At 43.2% G+C, this 12,881-nt stretch overlaps 1 long non-coding RNA gene across 1 annotated transcript in view; it reads left to right on the top strand.

Moving 5' to 3' along the window:
- The window catches only part of LOC146767434 (uncharacterized), a 90,385-nt gene that overhangs the window by 56,479 nt on the left and 21,025 nt on the right, over nucleotides 1-12,881 (top strand). Inside the window, exon 2 of the long non-coding RNA XR_014955849.1 lies at nucleotides 1,928-2,185. This is a non-coding gene — a long non-coding RNA (uncharacterized LOC146767434). The remainder of the gene's footprint in view (nucleotides 1-1,927; nucleotides 2,186-12,881) is intronic.

The following is a 12,881-nucleotide window of genomic DNA, read 5'->3' as shown; positions in this document are numbered from 1 at the left end:
GCAACACCTGGAGAAAGAGGAAAACCAAGAGTTTTCCCCTTTTATTTCAGCATCAGTGTCTGTGCTGCCACCCCTGCCCGAGTGGAGAGGAGGTCTGTCCCCGAGTGCCATGGGTGTCGTTGAACATATACTTCTAATTGCAGCTGCTTTCCCTCTAATTATAGCTCCGTTTGGTTAGGATTTTCCTCCAATCCCTCATTTCCCCTAAAGCAAACACCAGAGCACCAGAGTTGTAGCCCCAGTGGGGACATTTATTAATAACCCCCTTGGCAAATAGGGAAAAAAAATCATTACGCTGTATTAGGCGCTAAAATATTTTCCCACTGCAAAGGCTAATTGATAAAACCAAGCAGATATTATGGGGCAATTAATGTTAAGATGAAAATAAACATCAGAGCAAAACAAAAACAGGCTGATGGAGAGTATTTATTTTTCCTGGCTTCCAGGAGTTTCTTGTGAGTTAGAAATGAGATGCTGGCAAATAATCTGAGATTACCCGCTTAGAAAAGAAGAGATTAAACAGGGAATTGAAGGAAGGGATTCTTGCACAGCTCTTCCAGTGAGAGTGGTTACAAGTCTTAAGGGGTTTTGCATGTCTTTCAAAAAAACTTTCTATTTTGAATTGACTTTTCCCCCCATTTCCCAGAACAGCTCCATATTCTGCATTTCACTATAAAAATTTTCCAACCCAATCTGAGTTTTAAATCCCAGAGCAAAGTGCATAATGGCGTCAGTTTGAATAATTACAAAGAAGACAAAGAGGGAAATACGATGGTTTATCACCTGACCTATCCCCTGCTTCAGATTTAAAATAAAGATGCTCGGGGAAAAGCAAAATCTGGCAAAACTCAGAACTTATTCTGGAGGGATTATCTTTTTATTTGCTGTTTGTACAGAGTCAAACACCTTCGATCTTAACCTATGTCCAGAGCTTCCAGCTGCGAGCACAAATCAAACAGTGGATGACCAGTAAAGGAGAACAGACTGGTCCAGCCACACAGTCCATGCACCAACTCTGGGATGGGGAAGGTGATAATGAAGACACAGGCAAACAAGACACTTCCTTCCTGATATTTTATTCATTCATCAAACAATATTACACATTCCCACCGATGCAGGCAGTGGGAATTTTGCAGGGCTGATTAGAGGCAATCGGAAGGGAAGAAGCAAAGTAAATTCTTTGCTAAGCAGCAGTTTTTATTTTTAGCTAGGTTTGTATATTTTTACCTGTTTTTGGTTAGCAAGGTTCTCTAGCAGCTCAGAATGCAGTGCAAGTCCTGTCTAAAGAGGTGGTGGATGCAAGAAACTCTTCACTTTATTCTTGCCTGTCTAGGGTTCAGAAAAGTCACAATACCACGTTTTTAAAAATAATAGTAACAATAATAAAAAAGATGTATGTGTCCTGTTCCTATTTGAGGATTGCACCTAGGCTGACAGCGAGGACTTCTGCATATCACAGCAGAGGTTTTTGGGGGTTTCTCTGGAAAATTCCTCCCGTGTCTGTTGGGACAAACCATGTCATCTTCTAACCCTAGGAGAACTCCAGTGGGTATTGTGGGTCAGGTCTGGATGTTGTTGCACTGCCAAGCAAGTCCTGAGAGATTTTTCCCTGCTGCACCCAAGGTGGGGCAGGACCTTTTAACCGGGCCCTTTTTGACCTGGAATGAGCAGCTGGCCACTCCTGGATCAGCAGCCCCAGGGAAATGGCTATTTAAGAGGAGATCCCTCTTTAAACAGGCTGTGTTCAGGAGGGGGTGATACCTCAAGCTGCCTGAGGGCAAACACACCTCCCCATTTACCTGTGACCCAGCTGGGATTGTGCTTGGCTTCCTATCACATCTCAGGGGCAGCAGTTCAGCAGGGGCTGTGGGATGAAGATTTTTAAGCTCAGAGTTGCTCACCAGCTTTTCCCTCACCTTTCTCAAAGGGGCTGTGGGAGTTTTGTCCCTCCTGGAACATATGGACTGGTGGGCACAGCTGCTTCCATGGGAGGAGAACCTACATGGAGAACCAAGGGCAAAGATGAAGGCAGGATTCATCTTCCTCCATATGTGCTGTTCCAGCATCAAGGAGATGTCGTGGTGAGAGCTCATCCCAGCTCTGGAAGAGATTTTGGGGGTCTCCAAGATGATCCTGATTCATGCTGTGGATCCAGATCATCCTTTGCCCAGAGATCAGCTTATGGGTGAGTGTTAAAAGAGACCCTTGTGTTGATAACATCAGCTGGACTCTGTGGTTGTGTGGCCTCAGATATTCTGAGTTTTCAGGGATTGAAGTACAACAAGTGTTGGGAAGAGGTGGGAGAGAAGGAATCAGCTGCTCATGGATATTCCTCCTACCAAGACAGTTGCAAATGGGCCATCTCAATGTCACACTGTTGATAAAAAGGATTAGAGACTTCCCTTGTTTTAGACATCTACAACCTGGGTGAGGTCTTAGTTCATATTGTTGGGGGAAAAAAAAAATAAAAAAGAAAATAAAAGAATCCCCACAAAGGGGAATCTGTTGTTCCAGGGAAAGGAGAAACTGAGAGCAGATGAGCAGAGCAAGGATGTGTTGAGCATTTTCAGGTGCTGGGAGTGAGTGTGGTGACACCCCTGGGTGACCCCTCGGGCTCTGGCAGGGAGGGAGCTCTGCCCTGGCTGGGTGTGGCAGTCCCACCACAATGACTCCCAGTTCCCACCATCCTCCAAGCCATGATCTGCCACTGGGGATGGGTTCCTGACTTCTCAAACTGACCCACCACATTTTGCAAAAAAGCCCTGAAATAATTAATGCAGAGTTAATCATGTTCCTAATTCCCCCTCCATGTTCATGTCTCCCTTTAGGTACAACCTTTTCATCACCAGACTCCCTTCCCAATCTCCTTCTTCCTTACTGCCAAGTGCTCCTATCATTGTTTTTTACACATCCATTTCCCCTCTTTTCCTTTTTCCTTTTACATCTGCGTTGCTGTGGTTTTCATGCTGCCCTTCATTATTGCTCAGCCCTCTTCATTCCAATCTGGACATTTTCTCCTCCTTTTCTTCCTGGGATCCCCAACAGGACCTGGAAGGAATAACAGCAGAGAACCTGCCATGCTCTGCTGCTGCTTTTGCAGTGCCAGAGAAGAGCTTTGGAAGCGAGAGCCCTTTCAGCTCTGCCCACAATGCAGGCAGCACGTTTCCCACGTTGGAAACGAGCACAGCTCTGCTCAGACCTCCACCACGGGAGCTACAGATGGTGACCAGTGTTACCTCAAGCCTTGGGCAATTTGTAGTTTCTAATTCACAGAATTGCAGAATGGTTTGTGTTGGCAGGGACCTTAAAGCTCATCTCATTCCATCCCCTGTCATGGGCAGGGACACTTTTTGCTATCCCAGGTTGCTCCAAGCCCTGTCCAGCCTTGGACACTTCAGGGATCCAGGGGCAGCCACAGCTGCTTGGGGCAATGAGTCTCTCCTTACTCTTTCTCAGCACTTTTTTCCAATCCTGGCTTTTCTGTTTCTGCCTCTCCTCTTTCTCCTCCACCACTTGCATCCTTCCACTTTCTGGCCTCTAGGACATCAATTTCAATTTGTTTGTGCTGCCTGTTTTTTCCTGTGATCTTCCAAGCTCCAGCATGCTCCAGAGCAAAGTACACAGGACCTAAGCAAGCCCAGGAAAACACCTGCATTACCAAAACTAGAATTTATTATGTAGCAAGGGTGTCTCACAGTTAATACACAGCAGTCACACCTGACCCTGCTCATTGCAGGGCAGCTGGAGCAGATGACCTTTAAAAATTCCTTCCAATTCAATTTATTCCATGATTCTGCGACCCCCAAAAGGCACTTTGCTTTCAAGTATCAGTGGCCAATATATCTACAGTGACATAAATGTGAGAGCCTGCTCTATAAAAGAGACAAATGTCCAGAGAGGAGTTTCTGGGATGTGACTGGTGGTGCCTTGCCCCATGTCTGACCCATTCCCTCTGGTCCTGGACACCAGGGGGGCACCCTGGTGATGCAAAGTCACCCTGGGCACAGGTGAGGGTGTCCTGCTGAGGGCTGGGACAGCAAGAGGGTGTCGGCATTGCCTCTGACCATGTGGAGTGAGGATATTTTTGCTGCTTTGTTTGTGCCTGGGATGTGAACCAAGAACCTCTTTAGGATGAGACTGGAAGTGACAGAATTTATTTAGCCAACATGTGAGTATTTTGGGGGTATTTCCGTGCTGCCTTATCACCTCAAAAAGAGCCAGACTGCTTAAAATGCTCAGTATTTAGAAAAGCTTGTTCATCTCTCTTGTCTTATTTATTGGTGTGGAATATTCCCTTCTTAAGCACACTGCAATAATATTAGATAATTACTTAGCTCATTTTTCTATATGGGTTTTGGTAATTCATAATTGTCTCAGAGCTGAGGAAATGTTTCCTTTAAGAAGGTTAAACAAAGAGTTTATTGACATTAGTGAAGATTGGTTAAAGAAAACATTATTAAATAAAAGGAGCTTTATTTAAACACTAAATTAATCATTTAAAGGCAAATTAGAGGTCGTAACTCCTCCTAAATAAATAATGTTAAACAATAATTAGATATCCATTTTAGATTACAGGCAAGCACTTGGGTTCAGTGGGCTGAAAAACAAGTTTCTTCTCATCTCTTCAAATTTGTTCAATATACATAATTAAAGCAAATCACTGCCCCGCTTAAATTTCCCATTCCGAGATTAAAAAAAGATTCCGTTTGTAACTGTGTGTCATATTCGCCATTAGATGATAAAACATCTTTAAAGCTTCACTTTCATGTAAACAGAATAAAAGATGAGAGCATCCGGAGAGATCCCCGGCAGTGGAAATCGATTCTCCTAAGCTACTGGTTACAGTTATCAATCTTATCAAACAGGCCGATGCATGAGTGCCCTCAGCCACTTTGATTTGTATGATCTCCCTTTGCCAGAGTTAACCTTCCCCACGTTCCAGCCTGAGCAAGAGGCACTATCTGGGCTATAATTACCCTCCTTTTCATTAGCGCTCTCACTCATCTCTTAAGTGCGCGATAAAATTAAAGAAACCCTTTCCCCTCTCACTTCACTGCACTTTTTTTTTTATTTTTTCATTTTATTTCATTTTTTCATTTTTAAAATTTTTGATAAGCTCTGAGCAGCCTCATTTGTCCTTTCCCATGAACCTTCCAGCCAACCTTCCCCCTTCTCATCCCCCTTTCAAAGAGGGATTCGGGACGGGGAGTCGCAAACCCGGCGCCCCTCGTCTCACCGCTGCCGGCTTTGGGTGAAACCTCCTCCAAATGACAACGCTGACAGGGACCACACCACCACCCTCCAGAACCTTCCGTGGGCCCTGCTGGCCCCGCTGCCAGCCAAAACTCACAAAAAAAGCACTGGGAATTTTTGTCGGCCGCGCTACGGGCCTTGAGGAGTTGGATTAATGAAAGCTGGCGTTGGCGCTGATAAATAATGACACCACCGAAAGCAACCTCGGCGGTGGATGGCAACATCAAAAAGCCCAGCAGATTTCACTCTCTATTAAGAGATTGTCCTGCAAAGAAGCAGCAATGGTGGCGGGGAGAAAAGCTGGAAGATCTGGCAGGATTTTACACAAATCTGCCATCCCTGGGTCAGGGGTTTTTGCACCCTGCTCTTGCCTTTGCCACGTTTGATTTCAGGCTGTGTGAGCAAATATTGCCCTGCTAATTGCCAGCTCTAATTGCACCCTCCTCGTTTTCCTTGCCTCCAGTTGTTTCCCACACCTCTGCCTGGCACCCAGGGTCCTGCTCAGCCCTTCTGCATTACCATCACTACAGTAAATCCAACTTTCAGCTATATCTAAATAAATATTTCACCCATTTTCTCGCTTCTTCCTTTTCTTTTAAAATGAAAGTGGCTCATGCTGGAGATGTTTTTAACCCCTGCAAATGTTATCTCACACCTTACACAGATCTTCGGGGTCCGTAGCAGTGGCAGGGATCACAGACTTCCTCTAAATCTGTATCCTAGGAAGAATAACCAGGAAAAGTTGTTTTGCACAACCCTGCTATCTCTCATTAGCTAGTGCACATAAAGGAATGGAACAAGATTTTTCTGATTATTTTGGTGCTTCCCCCCCCCCTCCCCCCCCCCATAACTACAGAATTTACACACAAAAAAGAAAGGCACTTTGTATTTAAGGTTAATCAAGTTTCAGTACAATTTTTTACAAACTGGAATCACACTAATCTTTTTTTTCTTGCTCTAATGTGTGGCTGTTGAAATCCTTAGCTGTGATAAATTAAGCTACTTATTAATCTAATTATCGTACATTCATCCTAGAAACTTTCATGTGACTTGAAAAGGCTATTCAACCTTTTCCCTCCCCTCCTAGAAAGGGCTCAACCTTGCACCAATTAAGATCATTCTGAAGTAATGCTTTAAAAAAGCTTTCTTTAATCACCCAGTGGAACATGGGCTGATGGTAAGCAAACTAAAAGCTGTGAGAAAAGTTTACCTTACCTTTCAGTCTGAATATTTTTGAGTTGGAAGAGGACGGTCTAATTGTGGCGTTCCTCTCTTCCTCCTCTTCTCTGCTCTCCTAAATAAATCTATGAAATTATTTAGCAAAAAAATTGTGACCGACACCACTGGCTTTTTTTCCTGAGTGTAGCGAAGGACAAGGTGGGAAGATTTGTTTCAACAAAACTCATGAAATCTAATTCAGTACTGGGTTAATTGGAAGTCTTTGACTCCCAGAATATATATTAACCATCCAGATTGCATTGATACTGCTTTGTTTCAAAGCCTTATCTATTGACAGGAAAACATCCCAATTCCAAAAGTATCCCAGGGATTAAGAAAAGGAGAAATAAACCCCCAAGTACCGAAAAGAAATAGGTTGCAAGTGTCTCCTATCTTAAACATCCATTCATCGCCAAACGGTTTTGTTACTTTTACTTAATAACCACATAAATGGAGCTATTTTATATTCAAATTAAACTAGGTATTAATTTGAATGCAAAGCAGCTCAGTTTGTGCCGTTTCAATGACAGGTTTACCCCCAGACAGAATTTATGAACAGCCCGATGTGGGGGAAGTCAGCTCCTGCTCCTCACCCCCTCTCCGTGCCTAGCAAACTTGCTAACTGTGAATAGTTTTTGAAGTGAAGATTAAAAGAGTGGAATTATAAAGTATAATTACATTTTATTGAAACTCTAGAAATCAGAAAAAAATTCAGCAGGAAACTTTTAGTGAAACATGATGTGTTGTCATTATCATTAAAAGATAAAAGTTCCATACTGTTTTTATCTGTTTATTTGGAAGAAATCCAGCCTTTGCAGTTACGCAGGAAACAAAAAACTGGAATGCAGGAGTAATTATTAAAACTGTGTGATTTGTTATCTCAGCTACTGTCTTTCCAAATGGTAATGCGATATCAGCAGCTGCAGACGGTCGCTGATTTCCTCTATTAGTAAACAAGTGCTTTGGAGACCTGTGTGAGGCACTTTAAGCCCACTACTCCCCGAAGTGCTGTCAGGCTTAACTACTAATCCATGGTATTTCAGAGCACTGGAAATTCATCTTTATAAAACCTGAACAAAAAAGGGAAAAAGCCTGGAGGGCAGGAGCTCCCTCTGGTGAGACAAATGACATGTTCATTTATTAATGAAACAATAACCCTGGAAAGAGGATCAAAGCACATTCCATCCTCACTTTACAATCCCCAATTTTCTCAGGCCATACCATTTAATTGAGCCATGACAATGGAATACTTAATTGTTGCGTTAAAGTTTGAAGAAGCGACTTCTTCAGAATCAATGTTCATTTCTGGATTATGACAGTGTAATGTTGCCAGCTTGTAGCTGCTGGAATTTTATTTTCTCTCTTTATTTTATGCAGAGGGAGAGAGAGAAAGAGCTGATTTTATTCTTTTACCAAAGGCTCCTTATCCCTCCCCATAAGCAGGGAATATACCTGTACTGGAGGTAAAGCCTGGCTGCTGGCCCAGCACTGAGGTTGTGCCCAGGGGGACAAGCCTGGGGGTGACTTTTGTGGCAGGAAGAGGAATGTAGGGAGTGAAGCACCTTGGAAAAGTAAATTAAAAAAAAAAAAAAAACCACCAAAACCACAAAAGCACCAGATTTTGATTTAAGATTAAAGAAAAAGCTGAAATAGGGAGCTGGCCTTTGTAAGCTTGTGTTTCTGTAAGCACCAGGGAGGTTCCTGAGTTCTTCAAACCCTCTGGGCTACAGGCAGGTCCTTTTCCATCCTTATTCCCAGAGCCAGCATTGCTTCAGTGCCACCCCTCATGTACCAGGTCTGTGATCACCCTCCCAGCTCTGCCTGTGCTTTACTTTCTCCCAGTACTTCAAACACAAGGGAATGCTTAAAGGGCTTTGGATTCTCAGCCTGATTTCAGATAAGGTCCTAGAGGATCCCCTGGTTCCTTCCTAGGGCTTCACATTGTCTTCCACCAAAGTTTTTGGGCAAAAGGAGCATCCTGCTTCTTCTGGAGTTCCCCATATTTTGAAAGGCCACAAAGAAAATGGAGGTGCTCAAATTAAAAGCCCTGTTTCCTGAAAGAGAATATCTTCTGAAATGAATATGTGTCACATCTGTCTCTCGGGGTGTCCTTTCCCTGACACCCGATTTTATCAAAGTTCTTATTGGTGACTCATTTTATATAATTGATATTTACTGACTCAGTACCTGGCAGTGATTGAGTGCATTATTTTTCTTTAACCTGATTTTAATTTAAATGCCATTTTCTGGGTGCCCGCAAAGAAGCAGTTAGAAAGGCTATCATGCATCAGTGTCTGCTACCTTTAAATTAATGCTTTATTAATTCTTCCTATGACATGTATTATAATACACTTGCATGTACATGGTGCCTATCGTATAAGAACCCTGAGACACTTACAAACATTAACTAAGCCTTACAATCTTCTTACTTTGGGTAAACAGGGACAGAGGGAGGTTAAGTCTGTCATCCTGACAGCTCTGAGCAGGGCTGGGCAAGGAGCTGCTCCATCCTGACACCCTGCAGGCTCTGCGGAGCTCACAGTCCCTGTAGGGTGGCTAACACACCCCATAACATGGCTAATGCACCCCATAGGGTGGCTAGGGCTCCCCATTCCTCCATGGTGGAAGTGGTTTGCAGGACTGGGGAAATGGGTCAGGATCTCCCAGGAATCATGCTGATTTGCCTAAACTTACCCATATTTCCCCTCCATCCTTACCTGACTCAAGCAGCGGTCTGGGTATTGGCTATGCAAGAAGTGAGCAAGCCCTCGTTGCTCAGCAAAAATATAAATCATCCTTAAAGTTATTTCAGAGGGGATAATGGTGAAAGACAGAGCTGTTGAGAAATCCACCTAAGCAACAGGTTAGCCTTGGGGAGTGTAAGTGTGTCCTAAAGGCACTGAAATCTCTGTAGGATTTTATAGGAAATATGGCTCGTCCCCTTTTCCTGTTCTAAACATGAAGTGTTGACCTAGAAATAGGATGGAGTGGGGAGTCTTTGGGACTTGAGCATCATAGGGTGCATAATTCTCTTGGAATAAATTCTTCCCCCTGTAGGGTGTAGCACAGGGAATCTCTCCATGTAGGTCAGGTGGAGTCCTACTCAATTCCTAACAGGAGAATGAGCAGATGAGAAAATCTGAGTAAATGAATTGTGTAGCAAAGCCCAAAAATACTCTTTTTTTTTTTTTTCTTTTTTTTTTTTTTTCTCGGAGTATTAAGAAATCTGTGCAAAAATCCCCTGCCTTCCGGCGGGCACTGTGGGACAGGCACTGGGCTCTTTCCAGTGTGCCTGGGAGCTGTGGTCCTTTTATTTATTTTCTCCTGTGTGCCCTGCAGCAAGGTTTAGCTGACCCATCCCTAAATACCAGAATATCAGGATACCCCAAACACTCCCAGCCAGGGATGTGAGGTCACCAAAGGCAATGAAACCACCCTGGATCCCTCTGCATGGACCATGCAGAGCTGGTCCTGAGTCCTCCTATGGGAACTTCTGTGCTCCTGCCACATCTCCTTGTAGAGACCCTTCCATCCCTGGGATTCTCCCTCTGCCAGCAGAACTTCTTTACTTTTGCTCAAAAATTAAGAGGAAATACCAGCTTTACAGATAAACACTAAAAGGAATGCGTTATCCCTTCCCTTTTTTGGGAAGGTGAGTGGCTGGCACAGGAGCCAGGGGTTTGGAGAGGAGGATGGAGCCTGACCAGCAGCACCAGGAGCTAAGTCCTTCCGTGCCAGCTTGCGTAGGTGAACCTGCTCCTTCTGCCCTGCCCCTTACCTATTGAGTCCCTGGAAATCCGATTACTGATCCAGGCCAGCCAAGCAATTACATTGTTTTTCCTCCACTGCAGCTCGGCGGGTCCTGCGGGCTGAGGTTTACGGGAAAAGGGAATTTTAAGACAAAAAAAGAAGAGCTTGATGATATTGGTATTACAGAGACGGCTTACGGAGCTGGATATTACCGTTCTGCTCGGGAGTGATTAAGGGTTCCAGTTGAGACTGGATGGTTTATTATGTTTTATTGAAGTGTAGGAAGAGCTGGGAAATGAGGGGAATGGGAAGAGGCAGAGTGGAGTTGTGGTGGTGTTACAGCTGAGGCGTGGGATGAATAAATCCCTGGTTCAACGAGGATGGAGTTCTGCCCACGTGTGCATGCCCAATCCAGACCATTCTATATGTTTGAGACGAGATGATATAATATAATATGAGATAATACGAGATAATATGAGATATGACAAGATGATATGCCATGTCTGACCTTGGCAATGACACAAAAGTTCAGCCAAGGTCACAGCACAGCCAGGCTCCACCCAGAGTGTTCCCACCCTCCCCAGCTCACACCCCTGAGCTTTCCCAGCCTGGAATGGGCTGTAATGCTGTGTCCATCTGGGAGTTTTTGACAGCTGGCTTGGGAGCAGGGCATGGCAAAGGCATAACTTCCCATCAGGGAGCAGGAGAGCTTTTGGAGCTGCAGAGGAAATGTTTTCTAGCACAAGTTTAAGATAATAACCTCAACTGAGTGAGCAGACACCAGGAAGAAATATTTAATTATCCTTCTCACCATTATGAGGAACTTCTGCCACTCTTCAGGTTATTATACAGTAAATAACCAGTTTTCTAAAGGACAGAGCTGTTTTAATTATATGACAATGAATGCATAATTATTATGTTTGTTAGGAATGAATCACAAGACAACAGACTTGATATTGCTGCTCTAGTTAGTGCATCTTAATTACTTTTTCATTTATTTTGCATATAAAAGCTATTTGCTAATTGTCTTTGCTGTAAATATGCAAAATATAATTAGTCATTCATAATTCTTTATGTGTTATCTAACTGTACATTTGTTACTGAGGAATGTATATTAAAGTTTGCATATTTAATGGGCTTTTGTGCCATAGAATATTTTCATACAAAGTTTTCAGGAAATATTAGAGACATCACTTAAACCTTCTTTTAACCCCTTTTCCTATGCAAACTAATTTTTCTCAGGAAGACCAGATATTGATAAATTAAACCTCCTGGAAATCCATTTCTGTTTTCTAAGCACACAATATAAATCCAGTGCTGGTGGTATGAAATGCCTCTTGGTCTCAAACTGAAACCAGAGAGATTAGTGCCTGTTAAAAGTGTTGCAAGTTGGTCTCTGCTGTGAATTTAAACTGCAAGTACAGAATTACAGATGCATTTGAGTCCTATTGCAAGATCAAGTGCATTTATCTTGCTGTTGGTGAGTTCCTGTGATAGTCAGGGCCATGGTGCTGAAGAATCTCATGGCAATATTTGCTTTAGATGCTGCTGATCAGAGCAAGAGGTCACTTGCTCCTGCTTATTGTAAGGCTATTGAGCTTCAGTCAAATAATAGAACATACCAGACTTGAAATCTTAATTTGAGCACTGTTTTTGTGTTAAAATCTTAATTTTATCTAGTTTTGGCACTTGCTGGATCTCTCTTTAAGCCAGATTGCTGACCCCTGATTGGAAAACCACGCAAATTCTTCGCGCTTTTCTTTTCCTAAGGCTTAGGCGAGTTCCATCCGCAATTAGCCCTCCGCAAGGCCCGCTGAAAGTTTTACCTTGGGATTAGATCCATGGCAGAGATTGCCTGGTCGAAAGGGGCCGTGTGATTTTGGGAGCTGAGTGCCAGCCCAGGTCTGGGGGAGCTGGGCAGATCACGCATCAGCCGCTCCGTGGGCGCCGCCGCCGCGCGCGTCGCGTCCCGCATTCCTCCATCTCCAACATTTGATTTACTACCCGGTTCTACTGTTAATCCTATGTCATGACACTCCTATTCACTCCTGCTTTTCAGCTGAAAGCAGCTTCCTATGAAGATAAAGCTAGGTAAAATCTATTGTAGGGGGAAGAATAACTTGAATGCAGCTATCATATCGAAAAGAAAACACACTCCTCCACTCTTCACCCTTTAGATGCTCTGAATACTTTCCTTAATGATGAAGTCAAATAGAATAGCCACTGAGAATGCAAGCCATGGTTATTTTGCTTTTCCCTCCCCTTCACAAGTAATCCTGCTCTGTGATTCTGTAATTGTTTTTATTTACATTGGGCAAATCTTTTTAAACTAACATATATAAAAAACAGACTGACAGTAGGGTATGAATTAGGGAAAAAAAAAAACAAACCCAGCTAACATGCTTCAGTAAATTGTGAGATGAATAAATCATACATATCCCTACTTATCAGACAAGTATTTAGAAGCAAATTTAAATAATGCTGTTTAATGCTGGCACTTGCATAAACCCCACAACTGTCAGTGACATTTTTTTCAAGCAGTTGACTACTTGAGCTATAGATTAAAAACCATATATTTTATGCATCTGGCACAGTGCAAAAAAAAAAAAAACCACCACCCAATAGCTTTAAATGATGTTCCACTTCCACACAGAAGCTGT

This window comes from Lonchura striata, chromosome 5 (genome assembly GCF_050655825.1).
Source record: "Lonchura striata isolate lonStrDom1 chromosome 5, ASM5065582v1, whole genome shotgun sequence".
NCBI lineage: Eukaryota > Metazoa > Chordata > Aves > Passeriformes > Estrildidae > Lonchura > Lonchura striata.
This window is presented reverse-complemented; position numbering and strand designations above follow the sequence as displayed.